The 24,673-nt window shown below is 36.1% G+C and overlaps 1 protein-coding gene across 4 annotated transcripts in view; it reads left to right on the top strand.

The window, feature by feature from the left end:
• Nucleotides 1-24,673, top strand: part of LOC128864928 (protein peste-like) — an 89,804-nt gene that overhangs the window by 1,025 nt on the left and 64,106 nt on the right. The window contains exon 1 of one of the 4 annotated variants that reach the window (XM_054104698.1): nucleotides 6,284-6,627. The exons of 2 other annotated variants lie outside the window; for them this stretch is intronic. The gene's annotated coding sequence lies outside the window, so the exon portion shown is untranslated. Of the gene's footprint in view, nucleotides 1-6,283; nucleotides 6,848-24,673 lie in introns of those variants that run through there. One more of the 4 variants, XM_054104695.1, reaches the window with a different exon arrangement.

Genomic DNA, 24,673 nt, shown 5'->3' with positions numbered 1-24,673 from the left:
CTTACTTTGTTCACAGGATAAACAAATCCAACTTAATATCCATATCTTAAAAGAACTAAAACTTCTTAAGTAAGTAAAAAACATTTACATACATTAGTGAATTATGACTTAGAAAAAAAAAAAACAATAACACTGTGCGACAGTGATATTATACTTTTATGGAGACCTAGCACAATTTGTAGGTATAGTAAAACTAAGAAAAATGGTATAGGAGAAATTTCCAATACACCCCCAAAATCTTATTTTATGGCCAAAAAACCGTTTTTCGAAAGGTTGATGAGGACAATCACTTATAACTTCGCCAATTTTAATCCGATTTCTAATTTTTTTTTAGTTCAAAAGAGCAAAAACAAACCTTTCCGATAGACTGTTGAACATTTTTCTAAAATGATAACTGACGAGGCTGTAGACGCAAGTACAGTGAAATTCCCCATTACGGACAGTCCTTATAACCGGACAGCTCCAATAACCGGACAAATTTTGGGCACACTGGTTTTTCATTCATTTTTTCATACAAATATCAACCTAATAAACGGACACTCTAATAACCGGACGCGGACAAAGTATTTCAAACCATTTTCATAAAAAAATTTCTCATAAACGGACAAAATTCAAAAATATCACAAGCAAGCTTTGTTGTTCATTATAAAAATGAAATAGGTGATTCCCCTTTTAAAATGTATGCACACATTCAAACCCTGTGTTTTAAATTAAGAGTAGTTTTTAATTCAGTTTGTTAAGTCAGTTGCATGCGAATGGTTGCGTTCAAAGTTCGTAATAATATGGCGCCGAAAAAGAAGGTACTTTCTATTAAAGAAAAAATGGAAATTATTAATGTTGTCGAAAAAGATAAATTATCAGTACGTGGAATTGCAAAAAGGTAAAGTATAATGAGCCCAAAAATTTCAATTCCATTCAATTTCCAAGTTCAATATTGGCAAAACACAAGCTGCTGAAATCAATAAAAATATTCGTTCTAAATGGGAGTCTGAAGTTAATGTTCATCAAAAGCGAAGCTTTCTTAAAGAAGGCGGCTCTGAAATAGACAAGATGTGTTTTAATTGTTTCGCTAAGGCTAGAAGTCAACACATTCCGATTTCTGGTCCCATTTTGAAAGCAAAGGCAATGGAAAAAGCAGGCAAACTGGGTGTACCTAATTTTAATGCTTCAGATGGATGGTTAAACAAATGGCGAATAAGGAATAATGTTGCTTTCAAATGCGTATTTGGTGAAGCTGCAGATGTAAACCAGGATGGTGTCGAACAGTTTAGGACAAAACTGCCATCTCTGTTGACCGGTTACAAGCCTCAAGACATTTACAACGCAGACGAAAGTGGGCTTTTTTTCGTGTCTTACCTGACAAAACCCTCGCTCTTAAATCGGAAAAATGCGTGGGCGGTTAATACTAAGGAATGAAAATATTCTTTACTTCCAAAAATTTCTTTGTGTGGTATATATTTTGTGACTTCATCCCTTATAAGCGGACATCTCCCATAGCCGGACAAAAACACTGCGACGGTGAGTGTCCGGTTATAAGGAATTTCACTGTATTTGGAATTTTTTTATTTTATCTCTACCTATTTTTTCAACTTTGACGTTATTTTTACGATATTATCCGATATTAAGGGGTTTTTTCAGTAAACTACTGTTATAGTAAATTTAATTTTGCGTCGAATGAGCAATATTTGACTGTAATTGAATTAAAATTCATAAAGTTGTGTGAGTTTTAGGATTTTTTTTTTTTTTTTTTATAATTTGGCATGTAGGTATAACTAACGCTGAACAGGAATTAGGGCGTGTTTTGATGCGTTATTATATTGATACATAATATAGGTTGGGCCATGTAATATTTGCTTTTTGAATCGGCTATAAAAAAAATATTTTATTTTTATCAATATTTTTTCAAATCTTTTTTTTATTTTGAAGATTGAACAATGTCATTTATGAATGAATTTTTAAGCACATTTTCAATTGTTTGGGCTCCAATTTCGTGAATGGCAACTTCGAGTTCGTGTTTTAAAGGATCAATCGTCTCTGGTTCGCATAACATTTGTCCTTAACGGCTCCCCACAAAAAATAGTCCAACGGGCTTAAATCACAGCTCCGAGGCGGCCAATTGATATCGGAATTTCGGTTGATTATTCGGTTTTCAAAAACGGTAGCCAAAAGTTCGAGTGTAACTTTGGCAGTGCGACAAGTTGCACCGTCCTGTTGAAACCAAATGTCGTCCATGCCATCCTCTTCAATTTTTGGAAACAACTCGTTGAGCATGTCACGGTAACGCTCGCCATTTACTGTAACCGCGGCTCCTCGCTCATTTTCGAAAAAAAATGGCCCGATGATGCCGCCAGACCAAAAACCTCACCAAACAGTGACTCGTTGTGGATGCATTTGCTTCTCTACAGTAAAGTGTGGATTTTCTGAGCCCCAAATCCGAAAAGTTTGCTTATTGACGTAGCCACCGATGTGAAAATCAGAAAAGAAGAAGAAGACTCACCACTTTGGAAATAGGTTTTCAATATTTCCCAATTTTGTTCAAGCGTATAGCATCCCATTTTGTAAATGTCAAACCTTTAAGTAAATTATGAACACATTTGACATGTCATTTGTGTTACCGTTCTCAAAAAAAATAGGTGGTTCAAAAAGCAAACGCTATATGGGCCACCATGTATTTATTGGAGTATATATGAATACATAAGAGTACGGTGTGGTACGGTACTGTACTGCATACAACAGAACTGGTTAGAACTTTCGAAAATATCTCAAAAATACTGTTTGAATCAAGACTATTTGTTGAATCTCTTTTATTTGTATTTTTAATACTATAAAGTGGCTGATTATTATTTGCCACTAATATGCTGAGTAGTTTATAAAACGAAACCCTTTTTCCAAATTTTTGTATGCTGCTATTGTCTGCTCCAGCGTTATAAATTTGCTTCAAAGAATTTCTATCATCAACTTTAGCCGACTAGCGAGATTCTGAAATCTTCCTTCAGCATATTCCATTGTTCAAATTGAAACGCAAGCATCTTGGATGATAAAATATAATGGGAGCAGATAAGTAATTCAAAATTCGTAGCAACTTTTTGATTTTAATTTTTCAAATTTTGCAGAACAATTGGGTCACGTGAATTGCGGTTCATACTAAAGGTGGTATACGCAAAAAAAATCGTTGTGGCCTTCAATCAGTTTCAAACGATGCTTTCAATCCGCGAATAAACCGCAGATAAAAGAAAATTGATTGAGATTATTATCAGGCATTTCTTTTATAATAGAAATATGAAAACGCTCCCAAGTGTACCTAAGTTCACACTGTACATTGATTAAAAAAGAAGTTCGTTATTATAAAAAAATTTTAACTCACATAACTCTATGCATTTTCATCACAATAAAATATGCACTAAAAAAATCCTCAATATCGGATAATATCGTAAAAATGATGTCAAAGTTGAAAAAATGAAAAAAAAACCAAAAATTCCAAAAACTTACAACTACAGTCTCGTCAATTTTCAATTAAAAAAAATTATGAACACACTGTCAAAAAGGCTTGTTTTTGTTCTTTCGAACTGAAAAAAAAAATTATAAATCGGATGGAAATTGGCGAAGTTAAGAGTGATTGTTCACATCAACCTACTGAAAAACGGTTTTTGGCCATAAAATGAGATTTTCGGGGTGTATTGGAAATTTCTCCCATACCATTTGTTTTAGTTTTTCTATATCTACAAGTTGTGCTACGTCTCCGTAAAAGTATATTTAGTGTTTTTTTTGTTACACAGTGTTATAGCCGATGAGGACTACACCAAATTTTTAAAACCAAACAACTGTTATATTCAAATCATTCTAATACTCAATACACAGCTGGTGTTCATCGCAGCGACCACCACAAAAAATTAAATTATGTTTATGTTTCAGGTAATTGTTGCGGTTATGAACAACAGGCGATTCAAAATGCTTTGGTTATCGGACTTAAAATAATCGATTCAATCTTACTCGGTATTATCAAAACTAAATCGGAGGAGAAACTGACTGAAACTGACACATCTGATTATTATTATTAATCTTGATTGACTGATATTTCAAAATATTTAATATACATAAATATTTATTTACATCAAAGCGCTGACCGGCTTTTCTAATGTGTTAGTTTAGAACTAAAAACAAAAAAAATACCCAAATTATCAAGCGGCCCACGTAATCGTGCAAAGAGTTGTTGGTCCTTATCGAACTTTGAACGAGTATGCATACATACATACATACCATACATATATTGTATGTTTACAGATTTTTTCAATAGTTAAAACGGGATGTTGGTGTTGTGTGAAAAAAAACTCAGCTTATCAAATCTCAGCAGACGAGTCTGAAAATATAAGTCAACTCAGTTAACAAGAAGGTCTGTTCCAAAATAAACAAATTTTCTATAAATAAATATTTGTCCATCATCGACCAGATATTCACAATACGCCAAATCTTGGAAAATACCCATGAAAGGAGAATCGACACACACCATCTTTTTGTCGAGCTACATTCGACAGCACGAAAAGGAGTTACCTGTATGTCGCGATGTCTGAATTTGGTATCCTCGCGAAACTAATACGGCTGTGCAAAATGACGTTGCTCAATACCAGCAGCACCAACAGAATTGGAAAGGACCTCTCCGAGCCGTTTGATACCAAACGAGGTTTCTGGCAGGGTGACTCGCTGTCGTGCGACTTCTTTAATCTGGTGTTGAAGAGGATCGCCGCAGAACGCATGAGAACATCTGATGAGGCGTCCTTCACTCTTCTCGCTGTATGAATGGCTACGATATTCTGTTGAAAACTCCGTTCATGGTCATTTTAACCCACTTCTTCAAGCCACTATTGGCGCCATACGGCAAGATTGATTGGAAAGAGTAATCCGAAATTGGAGTGATCCAATAATTATCACATTCTGGCGGAAATGGTGGAAGTACCATTCTGGCACTTCCAAAGTTTCGATACCATTATGGGACCTTTAATAGACAGATGTCTACAGCCAGCCAGAGCAGTTGATGTAATAGAGAATATTGATGTGATTTAGGTTGGTGCACTGCCTCAGGCTGTCAAAGAAAGGAGCACCCACTGACCTTAATCGTCTAGCTGCCAAATCCGGACATTTGCAGAGAAAGCGCTCAACGGTCTCCATTCCTGAATGGTCCCCAGAGCTTCTGCAATGGGGGTTAAATTGTAAACCTAGATTTTCTGCGTGTGTGCCGATCGTCCAATGACCAGTAAATACAGTTACGAATTTGGAGATTGAATGGCGTGGAGTTCCCCGGACTTTATGAGTCTTCCGTCTATTGTACTGAGACCAAAGGGTTTTCGAAATGGAGCTCCATCTTTTCTGCGCTTTCATGAGAAATAAGTTGTCCAGTTCCCAAATAACCACTGTCCGGTGTAAGCTGATGGCCAGGTAGGGGTTCCCTGATACCAATTCAGTTTCCTTTCTGGCAAGCTCTTCAGCAAAATTATTTCCCTATATGTTTCTATGCGGCCTCGGTAGTCTAGCGTAATTTCACTAGTCTGCCGTCCCAGAGGTTGTGGGTTCGAAACCCATGTAAAGCACAGTCCTCGAACTTTTCCAAATTTACCTAACACACAGTTACACATTGCGCAACTGAGCCAGCCAGAGGAAACGGGCGACCGCGGTAATAGTGCAGACACACGAAATTTAGCGATGTCCTCAACCATCTGTGCGATCCAGAAATCAAAACAGATTAACGAAACCAACGCAAGACCGAGTCTTGTTGAGGCCCTATGTTTCCGAGAGGAATAAATATATATGTTTCTATGTCCTGGAACCCAGATCAGAGAAATGTTACCTGCACACCCAAGAGATTTGATCTTGTAGGAGTTGACTAGCGTCCATGGTGTCGTCAGCGTCTTGATTATCGGAAAAAATTACCGACCCGATTCCATCTTGCAGCCGGTCATACAGATTGAATGAACTATGAGTAATGATGAACAAAGTGCGTAAACGAATTGTTTGTTGGGTCATTATTGCTAAAAGAGCAACAATAATCAGAAACAAAACCCCGCTGTGTGAGTATGTGGCTACACTATGCAACTATTACAACTATCAACATATTTGTACTTGCACATGTGAACAAATATTCCTCCCATTCATAGTACAATCGTTAAGAATCCGATTTCGATTGCGGCTGCGTTGACAGCAGCAGCGACGATGACGACGACTACAGCCAGCAATGCTTCCGAACGCCACTGCCCAGAGTAAACACAAAGGCAATTCAACAGGCAGCAGCAGGCACAGTCGTTATCAAGCGTTTGACGCGTCTAGAACACGCTTCTCGGTAATAATACAGATTGTACGTAGATTTGTATATAAGTACTTTACGAAACATTGAATTTATACAAACAAGTCGTTTTAAGATACGGAAATAAAAATCCGTCCGTTTATCAAGTGAAATATTAAGAATAAAGGAAACAGGAGCCGGTGTTCGATTCTATTAAATCATAAATGTAGATCGCGTGTTGGTAAAACTCCTTACCATGGTTTGATTGCTATGCTTTAAGAAGTTCGATTACTGCATCTAGGCGCCAAAAAGACAATACCGCAATCAACTACGAAAGATAAGAAGGTCAAAGTTCGGTGCGTTATATACGAAATACTTATGTACGTTTATGAGTAAATATCAGAAGTGTTTTAAATTTTGAACAATTGTTTCGGCTAATACATACAAACATATATTTATGCAGTTAATCTTAAAACAAAACTAATACTAAAAACAAAACATCTGCATCTAATAATTGTTGACACGCGCCGTTCTTGGCTTTGATGACCGTTCCTTTGAAATATTATATTTTTTACTGTGAGTACTGCAACAAATATTTTTCTTTTATTTTATTTATAATAATTTAAAACAAAAGAAGAAAATGTGCGCAAATGAAAAATGAACAATTAAAAAAAATTACTTTGTAAAATGAGTGAGTCAACGTCGCTCTCACCAAGCATTACACAAAGGGGAGTTTCCAATAAAAATTCTACTATAATTGGAAAATGTCTTGAGACATTTTTTTAACATAAATTTGTTTTCTTGTTCACTCCTCTCGGGAGCATAGGGCCTCGACAAGACTCAGTCTTGCGTTGGCTTCGTTAATCTATTTTGATTTCTGACAGGGTGGGTGATTAGCCTGCCGCTATAAGCATAACATAAATAATAAGCAAAAAATTAAAAAAAATTGCGAAAACTACATAAGTACATATATCACCCCTGTCAATTTTAATAAATATATATGTACATATAAAAATAATCAATAATTTCATAACTTTAATGGGGCGCATACATCATTGAAAGGCTTAGACTGAGCTTCGATTCTTTTAACCAAATTTCGCTGTTTTCTCTAGCTTCGACATATAGACGATGTTGAAGAAAACTAACTACTGTAGAACTACTACGAAGATGGCAGGAGACACGACCTTCCGTCTACTGACGTAAATGCAAGTGCAAACTGCATCCAACTCTCTTTTTACACGGTCTTTTTTTACGCGATTTTGAAATAACGCGGCTCACTAAAATCTTTTGACACAGAATTTTCGCTCTTGCACGGATCTGAAAACAAAAAATATTTTTCTTAAAAAAAAAAACAAAATTCATAAAAGAAGGCCTTATTATATGAAATTTGTTCGTGTAGGATTAAGTAAAGATACATTCAAACCTGTGGTCCTTCAAAAACGATGCAATGAATAATTTTAGAACTAACCAAGTCCGGTGGTGGTGGAGGTGAGATGTTGCCTGAGTGACACAGCCCAGACCCAATTAGCACAAAAGATGCCATTTTGATACGCCAGTTGTAGAACTACTACTTTTTATTAGACAAGCCATTTGATTTGATTTGAATCTGCTTAGGTCGTCTATTTTCGTAACTGCAAATTCTTTCAAGTTGACCATTGAGAGTTCCACCTTGCTTTCTATGTCGTAGGGCACCCATTCTTTGGCATTCACACAGATAGTGAAACACTTCGTAGCAGCAGACTTGGAAGTTTCGAGGCCTTTCTAATATATAACGGCACCGGCGCCGGAATCCATCTTGGATCCGTCAGTGTAAAGTGCAGTTGTATTCTCTTTGACTTCTGAATTCAAATCCCATTCCTTTCGCGTGGGCAGCTTTACCTTAAACTCTATTCTAAAATCTCGAGTAGCGGTAAAAAAATCTGATGAGTTGGCAAAAAGCCTTGGGCTATCTAAGAAAATACTGCGACCAAACATTCTAGCATTCCAAAAACTACCTTCTTTTATTCTGAAGGCGGTATTCGTTGCTGTTTGGCGTAGTTGTAAGTCTATTGGTAACAGGTAGAGCATGACATTAAGTGCTTCTATTGAACACGATCTGATAGCTCCAGTTATTCCTGCGCAGGCTGCCCAGTGAACGCTTGTTAGCCGCCCAACGTTGTACTGCTTGTTTAATGCTCCCAATGACATAATCGGTCTTACTATGGCGGTATACGTCAATATAAGCTTTTCTACCCGCTTTTATAAATTCTTTTCTTCCAATTTATTTAAGATTATATTTTGTTATTAATGTTGGAAATTTATCCATTATAAAATACAATTCTTAAAATTATACAAACAATCTTATGGTAAACAATTTAATATATATACACAATTCAATCATTTTGCGATTCAGACGTCCAGCACTCATGCCATCGTTTCAGTGGTCTTCAAGGTGGTATATTGGCAATTGGTTTATTCTCCATTGCGACTCTGCCTATACGGACAGGTCCCATTTTCTTTACATGTTTTTGCCACTTTTTCCGATGTGTTCGGCTACATTTGCAGATGTCTTGAACATCTGATGTGATCAAGCCTTGTGCGCCCACAAACCGCTCTGAGCGTTTGCATTTCTGTGGAGACAACGCTGTGTTGTCTAAGGCCAGTAATTCGAAATACGACTATGCCCAATTTCTTAAGTTGATGAAGGAGTTCAACTCCTTTCACAATTTTTTATTCACGCAATATATGCTTTCTATTGAAACGAGACTAAAGTCCAATCCACCGAGTTTCTGGAATTACCTTAAAACCAAAACACCGGTTTTTCTACCGGTTTTTCTGCTAGTCTAGAATATGATGGAAATGTTTCTGATAGTACCCAAAGTTCATGTGACTTATTTGCTCAATTTTTTCAGAAAGTGCTCTAGTCTTGTTTTAGCTACAAATCAAATAATAAGTGCGTTTAAAAACTGTTCCCAATTAGACGCAACTTATACAGACTTTTCGAAAACCTTTGTCAAGGTGGACCACTCAATACATTTGTATAAGTTGGAACACAATGGGATTGGAGGAAATCTCTTTTGAAGTTCTTCGCCAGTTTCTTAAAAGGTAGGAGACTACTAGCGAAAATTGGACCCATTGTGTCTAAAGTCGTAGTCAATGCATCGTCTGGTACCGTAAGGAACTCATTGCGGCCACTGCTGTTTACTATTTTTATAAAAGACTTGCCTAAACATTTCAAGTTTGCAAACTGTTTAATGCTTGCGGACGATATAAAACTTCCCCAAGGGGTACATGACTTAACAGATAGTCAAATAATACAGTCGGATTTCGATGCCTTTCAAAATTGGTGCTCATCAAACCATTTATTTCTGAATGTCAATAAAAGTTTCATTTTAACATATACCAGGAAGCCAAATTAATTTTCTGTTAACTACAAATTAAATAACTGTATTCTAAGTAGGAAGTGGGAAATGAAAATCTTGGTATTATTTTTGATACTAAACTTTCATTCACTAAACGTATTGATTTTGTGATATCTAAAGTATTTGCAATGGTTGGTTTCATCAGAAGAAATTCCACCGATTTTAAAGTCCCGCAAACGTTGAAATCTCTCTATGTTACCTTGGTACGATCTCATCTGTAAGAACATTTCTGTAGATTGAAGTAAATAAATAAATAATTAAAAAAATAAAAAATTCAGGATATTTCGATTCGGGTACAAATCTCCAAAATTCAGTAACCGATGTCGACATATCTTTAATTGTAGGTCTTGATTTTTCAAGTCATATTTATGTTGGAAATGGAAAACTCACCTTGATTTATAATATTTTCAATTGGTTCAGAAAAAAATCAAGATACGATTTAATACATTTCAAGTCTTGAAATCTATTTTGGAAAACCGTTCATATTCCTTCCAGCTTTTTTATATACTCGTTCTGGCTTTCTTGTTTAATATTGGAACAACTGTTTTTAGTTCGAGGAATATTAGATTAGATTAGATGCGATTTGTTGGGGTTGGACAAGTCGAAGCACTCATTTGGAAGACCATTGTACTACACCCAGATAGATTTCAATAGAAGAATAGAGATAGGAAATATAAAATGTGGGTGGTAAGATGGAAAAATTAGTCATTAGGTCACTCTTACACAAATCTCTTGGATTCATTGATGAATTAGTATGAAGGAATGTTATGAACTTTATCCATATAAAATTTATCGCAATCCAATATCCTAAGTCTGATTCTAGAAAACGTCGGACAGCTACGGATAAAATGCTTTGCAGTGTCGTCATCCGCAAGACAGGATAGTCATATGGGGCTGTCGACGACCCCCTTGGCAGCCATATGCTGACCACAGGCTTTGTTGCCCTTTCTGCTAAGTTTTAGGAGAAAGCTCGCTATTTTCCTGTTTGGTTCTCTCACAAAGCACTTGGCTACTCGGCACGAGTTCAACCCAGACCAACGTCCTCTATGGGTAGACCTCTTGAAGTCGTCAAACCATAGTTGAATCGATGCAGAATTGACACCTAGAAAGGGTTCAGGGCCTAGTGGCATATTTGTAGACCCTTGATTAGCCAGTTTATCAGCTAACTCGTTCCCTGTAATACCACAATGTCCAGGCACCCAAATAAGACTAACTTTGTTGTGTTTTGCAACACTGTTCAGTTTTGTCTTACATTTACCGAGTAATTTCGTAGAGCAGCGTGGGTTAGCAAGGACTTTCAGTGCAACTTGACTGCCACTAAAAATTCCAATATTGCTACCTCGCCACTTTTTCTCAATTATTCAGGCATAGACTTCCGTTAATAATACCGTGGCCATCTATCCTGTGGCATAGGAGTACTGGCTTTCTCTAAGTAGCATCCAGATCCGCTACCATCATTGGTTTTGGATCCGTCGGTCTAGAAAGTGTGCTGATATCCCGTTAATAGTTTCTCAGGTTCTGAACATTACAAAATTTCATATTTTCAATGTCCGTTTGAAAAAGTTGTAATTTAGTTTGGAAACTGAATATTATATATGTACATACCCTGCGTGGGTCAGATATAATTTTATCTTTGTCCTTCAATTGTAAGCTCAGTGTTTGCAAATGGTTCATGACATCAGTCAAAAACATTAAGTCTTGTAACCCACTCGTCATCTTCTGATTCTGAATAGGTTATGTCCTAAGGCAAGTCGAGGACATTTATCGAGAGCCACAAATAGTCCTTCTAAGAGCCTCTCGTAAATGTATCCCTTATGCTTCAGGAAATTTCATAAATTATAATATAGTAAATAGGCGGCTATCGGTGAGTACACCGCACTGACAGGATTTAGTAAGCTGCTACAACAACAACAACATTCGGCTACCACTTTTTAAATGCTACTTACGCATTAAGGCGAAGTGATAACTTTGTTCTAAGGTTAAGCATAAGGTGGTGGAAAATTAATCACTCTATCGAAAGATTTATAATTTTTGCAAATTACGTCGTACGTCAATCATATTTGACACTTGAGAACTAGACAGCTGCCGTATATAAATAGACAAGGAGCGCGTAAAGGTCAAAACAAAAATTTCTATCACTGAAAATAACTTTTTTTATTTAGTAAAATAACTTTTTTGCATTTAATAAGAATTTTTTTTCATTTAGTAAAAAAGTTATTTAAAAACAAAATTGGAATACTAGTTTTGTACGTGGTAAAAGTTTTTGTTGCGGTTTAGCGGGTTTTTCTTTGACGTGTTGAATATGGTATAAAAAATGCGGGGTGGATGACCATGACGAATAGGAGAATTAAAAATTAAATAAATTTCGCTATTTCTCATAGCTTCTGGCGCGCACAATTCTTTACGGTTCTTCTTTCCAAATTCCATATTATTCTTAAGCAAAGATGCTAATGACACTATTATTATGACTACAGAATTGAAACTTAAATGCTCAATGAGCAGGGTTGGGCATTTTTGCACTAAAAACTGTCTATTCAGTGGTGGTTAAACTGCAAAATACATTAGCACAGAAAATTTAGTGATAGTGAACAAAAAAAAAAAAAACAGAACTATCACTAACAATGAGAGTCTGGAACATCTAGAGATAGTGTACGATGGTTTATCAAATATGCCAATACCAAATATGTCAAAAATCAATTTCCTGAAAGGATCAATTCCATCATTACTTTTGGTCGAAGTTCATCATTTAATCATTTGAGTGACGTGTTGATAAACCTGGACCCACCCATAAATATATATATACATATATATATATATATATAGAATATTTAATGTGAATATACCCACCCATCATTAAATTTCCGTATTTTTTACTTTAAGCCTATTTACGAAATACATACATGAGTAAATATTACAGTCGATAATCGTGAGAGTTTACATAGCATTCCACCAGACGCAGCAACCGGCAGAATTGCATTAAAATTCGGACGTATACAATTTACTACATAACTGAGTATACTTTTCCATGCATACATACATACATATACGTGCATTTGTATGCACTTCTAGCTTAACTTTGTTAGTATTTATGTTTTAAATGTGAACAAATGATTTGTTGATGGCTTTTGCTTTTCTCGTACTAAATAAGATATTTGTTTTTAGATTTGCTTTAAGTACTCGTAGCGAGCCGGCTTCCATTACGATTCGTTTTAATTTGATAAAGCGGTACAGTTAAGCAATGAAATAAATCTATATTTGTTACACTAATATAAAGAAATGTACAGAGAATACATATGTAGGCAAGGTGGCGCAAAATTAATCACTCTATCGGAAGATTTATAATTTGTGCAAAATCATCGTTTCCTGTTTCTTCCACTGGAGCATATGGCTTCAGTACAACACCTCCATCTGATTATATTTTTTGCAAGCAGCTTGATTTCGTTCCAAGTTTTTCCTGACGTTTCACCTTCTGTTCACAGTTCTCCCCCAAGATATTTTTGGACGGCCAACCCTGCGAGCACCTTATGGATTCTAATTCAATGCTTGACGACAGATTTCATTTGCGTCCTTGCGAATCGTATGCCCAATCCGCCTCCACTTTCGTAGTTTTATCATGTTAATATAGCTACTGGCTGGATTTTGCACCTCTCATATAGATCGTCGTCATTTATAGTGTTGGGCCACCAGATCTTCAATATCCTGCGTAAACACCTGTTCACACAGCTTTGAATTTTATTTTCGATTCAATTATTTGTGAGCCAGGTTTCCGATCCGTACAAGAGAACTGATAGTATATTTGTCTTAAAGATCCGTAATTTTGTATGCACGCTGAGGTTGCTCGAAGACCAGATAGCTCGGCGCCGTTCGCTTTATTTATTCTGGCGATAACGTCTAGTTTTGCACTGTCTTCAGCGGCAATGATACTACCCAAGTAGGTAAAGGTGTCAACGTTCTCAATTTGAACACTATTTAAGAGGAACGGGCGGCTGCTAGAGGATCGAATTTTTGATGGCTTTCGTTTGCTCGTAATTTATTTTTAGCCCTGAATTCAAAGAGGTTGAGGACAGATCGTCAATTTTGTTCTGCATGTTGGTGTGTTTGACGGAGGGATGGCAAATATCATCAGCGTAGGCTAGGTCTTCGAGATTTCATAGAAGTTCCGGTAAATACCTCTTCTTTTCTCCTAAATACAGCTTTTTAGTATATCATCAATAACAATTAAAAATAATAAATGGTGTTGTAGGTATATACCTCAATCATTTTGACACTTTTGAACTTTAAAGCTGCAGTATACAAACAGACAAGCAATGCAGCGCATAAAGGTCAAAATAGAGATTTCCATCACTGAAAATCATTTACTTTTTTTATTAAGTTATCCAGAAATAATATGGAAGATTAATTTTGTGCCACCCTGTATTATCTGAACAAATGTGACATCCGCTTGCGTAGATGTGTTACAATATGTAAAGTGGGAGAAGGTTCGCAAAATGCAAATGATGATGTTTTCGTAGTTTTCTTTAACTTCGTTTAAATTTTTTTAAATTAGTTTAGATGACACATTTTTTTATTAATAAGTTTTCTGGGACCCATTTTATCTATATTTTTTAAGTGTGATTTGATAAAGTGTGGCTAAGTGGTGTTGATTTTAAATAATATACAATTTTTTTAGAAAATTATTGTCATTTCTGTTTATTATGAAAATATTGATATGACTCAATTACGTATGGAACAAAATATCGGCCAAATAGCCGCCGCGGTCTCGACGGCACACCTCCATCCGATGGTCCAAATTTTCGATGACGCTGAGGCATAATTGAGGTTCTATGCCGTTAATGTGCCGAATTATCTCATCCTTTAGCTCTTGAATTGTTGCTGTTTATCGACGTACATCTTTTCTTTCAAATAACCCCAAAGAAAGAAGTCCAACGGTGTCCAATCTCATGATCTTGGCGGCCAATTAACATCGCCGTGACGTGAGATTATCGGCCATCAAATTTTTCGCGCAAAAGAGCGATTGTTTCGTTAGCTTTCGTCCTGTTGAAACCACATATCGTCTACATCCATATCTTCCTATTCGGGCCATAAAAAGTTCGTTATCATCTCACGATAGTGAACACTATTCACAGTAACTGCCTGACCGGCCTCATTTTGGAAAAAATACGGCCCAATGCTGCCGCCGGCCCATAAGCCGCACCAAACAGTCACTCTTTGTGGGTGCATTAGTTTTTCGGCAATCACACTGAGGTGAAAATGTGCCTCATCACTGCAGATGATTTTCTTCGAACGCCCGTTTTCATAATAAGCCTGAATAATTTTAACGCGTTGTTCGAGTGTGTATCTTTCCACGGTTCAAATTGAGTTAGTCTGAATGAAATGCATAAAACAACTTGAGGCTTAGGTGTGGTTCACATTCAATATCGGCCCTTGAAATTTAACCACCCTTTACTTTCTGTTGGTAACACAGAAAATGAGGCTAATACACAACTTCAATGCCCTCTAAGTGATAGTCTTGCGTGGACAAAAACATAGCGAATTAAACTTAACGAATCGAAATCAATCCATATAAATTTTTCTCATAATAAAAGAGATAACTTCCATTGCATCTAAATGGCGCCCAAATACCGCATTATTACACGGCAAAATACTTAGGTTTGACTCCAATTGCTAAGCTTAAATGGAACGATCACATTAAGAAAAAAAGAGAAGAAATCAAATAAAGAAATCTCTATTGGCTCATGGGCAAAGGCCAAGTTAGTAATATTCAACAAAGTCCTGCTGTACAAGGAAATTCTGCAACCTTTATGGACATATGGAATACAACTTTGGGGGTGCTTAAGGTCCAGCAACGTATTTCAAATCCAAAAAATTCAAAATAAGGTATTAAGATGCGCCGTAAATGCTCCTTGGTATATTCGCTATAACCTTAATCTTAACCTTAATATACCTTGAACGCGATTTTGGCATCGCATCATTCGCCGTCCCAATACAAAAGTATGCTAAGTCACACATGCATAGACTTCAACAGCATTTCAACAGCGAAGCCTCGGTACTGTCTGACCTACTATGCCGTTAGGAAGTCAAGGCTTAAACGAAAGAAGCCCCATAATCTCGCAAAATCTCAGCAATTCTGCAGAACACCCATAAAATATAACTCATATAACTAATTGCAATGGTAATAAAAAAAAATAAATCGTCTTCTCAACAAATGACTCATGTTTTAGGTGCGAGTAATATTTATATAGCATTTATTACCCAAACGCTAACGCTTTGAAAATTACCATTGAACTCGCATGGGAAAATGCACTTTCCGTAAATTTGGTATAAAATATGTACAGATCGATATTATTTAATCTCCTCTTTTAATTTTCCTACACAAATGTCCAAGAAATGATACTTACATACATGCTTAATTGGCGCTTACACCATTTTTGGGGTTTGGCCGAGCTCCTCCTTCTATTTGCGGCGTGCGTCTTGTTGTTGCTCCACAAAGGCAGGGACTTACAGTTTTAAGCCGACTCCGAACGGCAGATATTTTTATGAGGAGCTTTTTCATGGCAGAAATACACTTGGAGGTTTGCCATTGCCTGCCGAGGGCCGACCGCTATTAGAAAAATGTTTTTCTTAATTTTGGTGTTTCACCGAGATTCGGCTATGGCGGCCAAAAATAGTATCTAGATTGTATGATAAGTGGCATAGTACGTAAAGTGAATCACAAAAAATTGAAAAGAAAATAAACGCCCACAAAACTTTACTTCAGGCGGGTCTCTTTTACAGAGCTTGCAATAACAAAAAAGAGGGTTTCGCGTGCAAAAAAAGGCAGAAAAGGAAATTTCAAATGCAGTTGAATGTGTATGCGCTTGGGTATAACTGTAAGATTGTTTATTTGTTTTTTCAATTTTGCTTTTGTTCATTTACTATAACTACAGTCAGGCGGCAAATCTTTAGCGTCTGTTTATTTAGAATGTAATTAATTTCGTGAGCAAATGGATGTTTTGCCGCGTTAATAATACGATTCTACTCTACTGTTTAAACTACCCTGCAGGAAAAAGCTGAGCTAGTAAAACCTATATTTTGTGCAGCTATAGCTTGCCACGCCAATTGCTCATCACTTCACTTAAGGTGTGGCACGCCAAAGCTGTGCAAATGGAGTTTCTCGCATACTATGGTAATGTTTGATAACATCACCAGTGCGAGTTAGGCTAAAGTTCGGTAAGCTATACAAGTAAAGGTTTTTCCAATAAGAGGTGTTATTCCCGTAAAAGATCAATGGTTTCGTTGCTTGTGTGATTAATACCATCCAATTGCGGCCATAAAAAATCGTTAATCATCTCTCGATAGCGCAATCCATTCACCGTAACTGTTGCTCCAGCTTCATTTTCGAAAAAGTAAGTAGAGAGGCTTTTCAACAATAACTCTTAGATTTTCTGAGCCCCAGATCCGACAAATTTGCTTGTTGACGAAGCCAGTGAGGTGGAAATTGGACTCATCACTCAAGATGATTTTTCGATGCAATTCCGGAGCATTCTCATGCATTTCAACGACCCAATCAGCAAAGACACGACATTGTTGATGATCAGCCGGCTTGAGTTCTTGTGTCAACTGGACTTTATAAGGCTTAAGACCCAAATCTTTATGCAAATTACGGTGTAATGACGTTTGTGGAATGCTTTATTCCAAAGAACGACGAGGAATGGACAAACCTGGGTTTTCTTCAACACTTTCGGCTACAACAGCAATATTTTCTGCTGTTCTGGAGCAACTTGTCCCAATAGCTCGAATTTGTTCACTAATTTCTGTATTGCGGTCCAACAAGGTGCTTCACGATGACCCAAAAATGTTCGAGTTTTATGAACCGTCTATGCCAAATTTTCACCATTTTTATAGTGAATTTTAATAGTTTCTATGCGACTGTTTAAGTGTTAGCGTTCCATTTTTATTAATGGCGTAGTTTCTACTTGTCAAATATCAAAAAATGGCAGCTTCAAAAGTGACATCTACCGAAATAACGGGCTATTCAAAATAACACCTGTTATTGGAAAACCCTTTAGATATTATGTGTCGAATATAGCACTGGTTCGAAACTATTGAAGAATGCGATTAGAACCGAATAGAGCTCCTCTGTTGGAAGTAATTTTACTTTAATACTATCGGAAGTAACACGCAGCGCGCCTCAATTGACGTTTCTTAGCACATTTTTGTTATTAGAGTAGAATGGGGTAAGATAGGTCATTTTTTTTTGGAGAGCTCTTGCAACGGTGTTTTTGCATTGATTTTGAAAAATAAGCAAGATTTTGAAAGGTTATTTATCTGCTAACATTTTGGTTATACTGACTTATGTTTGGCTAAATATTTTAGAAGCTGCATTCAATAAGACAAAGGGTCTTTTTCTCGATATTTTCAAAATCGGGGGGCACGATAGGTCACTATATGTGGCTTGGAAATTAACGTTTTAACCTTTATTTATAGAGTATGAACACTGCACATGTTATAAAAGTTAGGAATTTTTCTTTAATTCATCACGCAAGCACGTAATGTTTCGAACGAAATTTTAAATTGTTTAGAGGCTGATCGAACACTAGCGCGATCTCGGACTGCCGCGACTGCGTTTTTTACGTCCTCTTCACTTCGTTTCGGCGTTTTTCGCACATAATTACGCACCATTTTGCTGCAAAAACAATTAAAATTTATTTTATTCCATTAAAAGTAGTGACCTATAATGCCCCCAGACGGCTGACCTATAGTGCCCCCAAGCACATGTTTTATGTTTGTGTCTAAAAAACAAAAATATCAAAAAACTGACACATTATTCGTGTTCAGCATTATTTTCTACGTAAAATAAAACTCACCTGAAAAATATTTACATACATTAAATGCACTGCACCGTAGAATAAAAAAAATGCTATGTCGGAGAAAAGCTCACAAAAAAACTAAACGACGCCAGAACTAGGATAACTAATCAATGGTGACGGCCGAAATGACAGTCGCGAACGTTGTTCCCCACCACGTATTCAATTCACATAAGACAAGTGATCTCTGCAAAAACGGTGCGACGAAAACCCCACCTACCTATTGTGCCCCCATACCTATCTTACCCCATTCTACTCTACTCTTCTTTATAACCGCGCTATTGCCGCTTATGCGGTTTTGGCCGAGTTTAACAAAGCGCGCCAGTCGTTTCTTTCTCGTGCTAACCTGCACCAGTTAAACAACCAAGTTCAAGTCCTTTTCCACCTCATCTTTCCAACGCAAAGGAGGCCTTCCTCTTCCTCTGCTATCACCAGCTGGCATCGCATCGAATACTTTGAGATCCGGAGCGTCTATATCCACTCGGACGACATGACCCGGCCAAGAAGCCGAAATCATTAGTTTATAGTTTGTTAAACATCGATAATGGAACACAGTACATGACATTTGATTGCCCCATGATGACAGCTATAAATATACCTAATACATATATCTTACTTTGTTGTCAACCTTATTCTATTTAACATTAAACTGATTCATATAAGGCATTTATAGCTGTAGTGTGCCATGCCATACATACGAGTATGAGCGCGTGCACCCAGCAAGCACAATTTCCAAATTATTCCAAACGAGTTTTGGGAAAATTTCAGCTCTCAAATGCTCAGCTCAAAATGCTTGCTTTCAATAATTCTTAAATTGAAAATTCACAGCAAACAGAAAAAATACTCTTAACTACTGCTGACTTAGTTAAGCAATCAGTAAAACTATTTTTGTTTTTTGAAGATTTTTGTTATTCAATAAATTTTCTTGCTTTATGGTTATTATTAAAAAATCTAGAAATGTTTAGGGAATGCTGCCGAAGTGACCGTTCTCGGAAGTATATAAATTCAGGGCGTTTCGGTAGCGTACGGCTGAATGAAAAAAGCCCCAGAGCGAAAGTGAACAGACACCAGCAATGAAAGGGGATGATAAGAAAAAAAGGAACAGTAACAGCATGCCGTTCCTCCTTTTTGAAAAAGGTATAATTCGCCATCCACACTAAATTGATTTTTAACTGATGTTTTTGAGATCAAATCATTCTCAGACGTATTTCAAATCCAACTGTTTGTTGGGTGTAGATGATTTTATGTAATATATGGACTTTTGCAGTTACAAGTTAACGAGTCTTTGCGTCTTTGGTTTTTTTAATGATCGAAGATATTTTATTATGAATGTGACTCAGAATAATAAACGAAAACATTTTTATTTACGGGTGCAAAATGAGCTGTTGGAGAGAAATCTGAACTAAATTTCAATAGTTATAAAAATGTATAGATCAGTTATTGAGTGCTGAATCATCAAAAAGTCGGCATTAGAAATTTAAAGTCTTGAAATCACGCATGAAATTAGAAGTTCACTCTAAATGAGACATCGTCTCCATTTTGCTTTCCAATGATCTTCGAAGGAATGTAAAGATATTTATCATACAAATCGTGGAAGTTATAAATCGTAATAATAATTTTAAATTTCGATTCCATGGTTGAGTGTTGGTTAAGGCAGGGAACAAGTAGAATCTCTCTCAACTTAAGAAACGCGATTTTGTTTTTGAATTTGGACGTGAAAGATTCGATTTTTATTTTTGGATTAGGATATGACAACTCTGATGTTTGCATCGATGGACCGAGGCATCTTTCTGTGTTGTTTACGAATAAATGGGCACCGCGGCTGGCTCTAACGAAGCTCAGCCTGGAAGTTCATTTCTTGATCCCTTCTCGAGCAGTTAGAAGTCAGGCGTTTCCCGACTAATTTCGAATGCACACCGCCCACTCTTTCCTGCAAGGAATATGAATGGAAGAGTTACCGCTCGGATCCAACGAGGATGTGCACTGATCAAACACCATGAGTATCAACTCAAAGTTTCTAGGAATACTAAAGTGCCCGAAGCTTAAGTCTAGGTTACGGCCCATTGAACCACCATTTTTTAAATAAATTCACATAGTTTGCGAGCGTAGTTCTGGCGCAAGTTAAGCCATTGTGAAATGGCAAGAAACACTCAGGAGGACTCAGGCGCCACCTGTCAAATTGACTGTCATACAAAACGGAGTTTCCAAATTTAAAATAAGGATGTCATAGTTAGCTAGAAAAGCTGAAGGGAGTTACAAAAATCAGAATCTAATTTATTTTATATTTCAAAAAGATTCTTAGTAGCACTTACACCATAAAATGATAGATGATTTGCTATAAACACAAACCAATATAGCGGCTGGAGGCAATTTTAACTACTAATCAGTAGTAATTAAATAATTAGAATATAATGATTTTGCTCCCAAGTAATCTACGTCCCACAACACATATTGAGGGTATAAAGTTGATGGGTAACTGAAAGCAAAGTTGTTCTAAAATATTTTTAAAATTTATTCTAATTAGAGATTTGTAAAGAGATTTAATTGGCACATATGACAATAATGCAATTACATACAAATAAGTACATATTTGCAGCGAGCTATTCCAAGTATTTATCCCAATCAACAAATTCAGGAAATTTTACTATTTATACTCAAGATGAGAAAAAATAAAAATAAAATAAAATGTCGACATTTTTTAAATAAAATACAAACGTATTTTTCTCCTCTATGTGGGTTTAGCCTTCTAAACTGCGTCTATTTTTAGGCAACGTGAAACAAAAAAAAAACTATATCGAAACATCCATGTGCCAATTCGAAAGAACTTCTATTTTCGTTCGATCGAAAAGCCAAGAGATTTTCACAGTTTTTTATTTTTTTACTTTGTATTATCCTTCAGCGATTTTTTTTTGCGTTTTTATATATTTAAATAAAGTTGCTTAAAAGTGATAAATGAATCTAAACGAAAATAAAGAAGCAAAGGTGGGACTGGTTCTATAAAAGTGCTTATCTGAGCTTGATTGCTAAGGCTGGCGCTAGGGATGTATTTTTGTTTTATTTTTACAATCCCGGGATATTGTTATTATAGTCCTGGTACCCGGAGGTTACTCCCGAAACTAAGATATTCATTATTTATATATTGTTTGAGAAGCTCTTCTATTATATAATAAATAATAACTAAGTTGGCAATTTTTTTTTAACAAAAAACTACTTCATTGGCAACAATTTATTCAAATTATTTTTTTTTAGTAACAAAAATAAAATACAATATTTAAGTTCATGCGAATTTAATAATTCTTTAGCGTCTTACATGGAAAAAAGTGCGATGCAAGAAAAACCATTAAAATGGAGGAGTACTCTGACATCGTTTCGTGCGTGACGAAATCTGGGTGAAGAAGGTTTGAACTTGAAATGATAAAGTCAAAACTTAATTTTATTACTAATTTACAAACCTGAAGTGGATGGCCGCTCACTGATATTATTTTAATATTATTTCTTACAACAAAAATATTAATATTTCAAGTCGCTCAAAAGCCCTAGCCGATTTCCACCACAAAAGTTTTGTCAACTCAAAACACTTTTTAATGTCGCTTTTTTGTTATAAAAGGGGAGTTTTCTGACTCTATTTCATGTGTTTCGTAAAAAATAGCAAATGATTGTTTCGTAAATTGAGTCGCATTTCACGCCGTCTTGTTGAAACTACATATGTAACGTCAATAGGCATATTATGATGGTATTATTATCAACATAAAGGGTTTTCGAATAATAGGTGTTATTTTGAATAGCCCGCTATTTCGGTAGATGTCGCTTTTGAAGCTGTCATTTTTCGATATTTGACAAGTAGAAACTATGCCATTAATTAAAATGGAACGATACACACTTAAATAGTCGCATAGAAACTATTAAAATTCACTATAAAAATGGTGAAAATTTGGCAGAGACGGTTCGTAAAACTCGAACATTTTTGGGTCATCGTGAAGCGCCTTGTTGGACCGCAATACGGAAATTGGTGAAAAAATTCGAGCTATTGGTACAAGTTAGTGACGCGAAGAATAAAACCCGTGCACGTCGCTCAAGAACAGCCGAAAATATTGCTGTTGTAGCCGAAAGTGTTGAAGAAAACCCAGGTTTGTCCATTCCTCGTCGTTCTTTGGAATAAAGCATTCCACAAACGTCATTACACCGTATTTTGCATAAAGATTTGGGTCTTAAGGCCTATAAAGTCCAGTTAACACAAGAACTCAAGCCGGCCGATCAGCAAGAACGTCGTGTCTTTGCTGATTGGATCGTTGAAATGTATGAGAATGCTCGGGATTCCATCGAAAAATCATCTTGAGTGATGAGGCCCATTTCCACCTCGGTGGCTTCGTCAACAAGCAAAATTGTCGGTTCTGGGGCTCAGAAAATCCAAGAGTTATTGTTGAAAAGCCTCTCTATCCTCAACGTATGACTGTTTGGTGCGGTTTATGGTCCGGCGAAGTCATTGAACCTTATTTTTTCGAAAATGAAGCTGGGGCAACAGTTACGGTGAATGGACGCGCTATCGAGAGATGATTAACGATTTTTTATGGCCGGAATTGGATGGTATTGATCTGGACAACGTTTATTTTCAATAAGATAGCGCTACGTGCCACACAAGCAACGAAACCATTGATCTTTTATCAAAATAACACCCTTTATTGGAAAACCCTTTAGATAAAAAAAAAGCAAAAACGTAGTAAGGCGAATATTCATCTTCAATGTTTTCTCTTACAGTAGCGGTATTTTCAAGGGTGGAACGGGACGGGAAAATTTTCGATGAACTTTTTCGCTCCTGGATCTGCTAGATGATTATAATGCCCAAAAATAACCACAATATTTTATTTCATTCCGTTCACAAAATCGATGATTACATAAACCTTACAGACGAGATAAACAAATTTGACTTAAATAAGAATGTAAGAAAAACTACGAGTATAAAGATTCAATATTGAGCCAAGACGTGACCTCAGGAGTGCAATAACTTAGTCAAGGCTACTGAAAATTCTGTTGAATTCGATGAGAGCTCTTGCTGTAGGTTAAACAAAATGACAGTTTCATTTAATTAGCTTTATGTGAAATGGCAACTGAAAGCGTAGTGTTCGTTGCGTATCATTGAAGCTTATAACCTCAAGCGGTTCTGGCCAATTATTGGGAGCAGAAATGAGTTCATAGACAAAGCACAGCGATTGCAAGGTTCTTCTCAATTCATGTGACTTCATTCCTAAAAGCATACAATGGGCCGTAAAGGCGACAAAGGATCAAGAAAAATGAAGTGGCTTGAGAGCAAAAAGAATGAAGCTCCGCTGCACTCTTTCGATTCGATAGAAATGAGTTTAACAGATCGGATTACAGACTAAGGAAGCAACCAACTTGATCGCACTAAAGAATTTAAAAAATGTTCTTGATAACGGATATTTAAAGTCTCTACCACAGCGGCGAAAATTTCGAGTCTAACATCACTTAAAGATCCGCAAATTGCTGAACGAAATATAGTTTTTACAGCCTCCTCACTTTCGTAGTGGATTATAGTTATTTTTATATGGCTCCTGAGCCAAATTGAACTCATTTATTAAATTTTAGATTTCCTATATAACAAAGAGATGTAGTCGAACTATGGCTGCTGCCAAAAACCTACTCGAACTAGAATGACCCTATATTGTGTAAGCATAAATTTAAAGTGGTTTTTAGGGTAATTCATTTTATACAACATTAACATTTTAACATTTAGAGCAAGTCATTAATTTTGCTTATTTTCAACTTCTTTAACTGGTTGTATTAAATATAATAAAATGCTGTAAAATTGCTTGTAATTAATATACAATTAATATTCGTGTTCTACAATATTAAAATAAAAAGTTTGTGTTTGATATTGTTAAACGCATACATACTTACACATGTACATATGCATTCTTTTGAACTTTTTAATTTTTTTAATTACTTTTTCCGTATTTTTGCGGTAATTTTGTTTTTTATAAAATTTGAATTCACAATTATGAGCAAAAAAATACATAAAATATTAATTGTGCGGACATTAAAATGAACCAGTAACGACTATAGCATTGAGTATCTAATTACATCTCATCTTTAACATCCATTAAGTTCAAAGTAAAATTTTAGATGTAATCTAAGCAAAA

This window comes from Anastrepha ludens, chromosome 5, assembly GCF_028408465.1.
Source record: "Anastrepha ludens isolate Willacy chromosome 5, idAnaLude1.1, whole genome shotgun sequence".
In the NCBI taxonomy this organism is placed as follows: Eukaryota; Metazoa; Arthropoda; class Insecta; order Diptera; family Tephritidae; genus Anastrepha; species Anastrepha ludens.
Note: the sequence above shows the minus strand (reverse complement) of the source record. Positions and strands in the feature narration are given on the sequence as shown.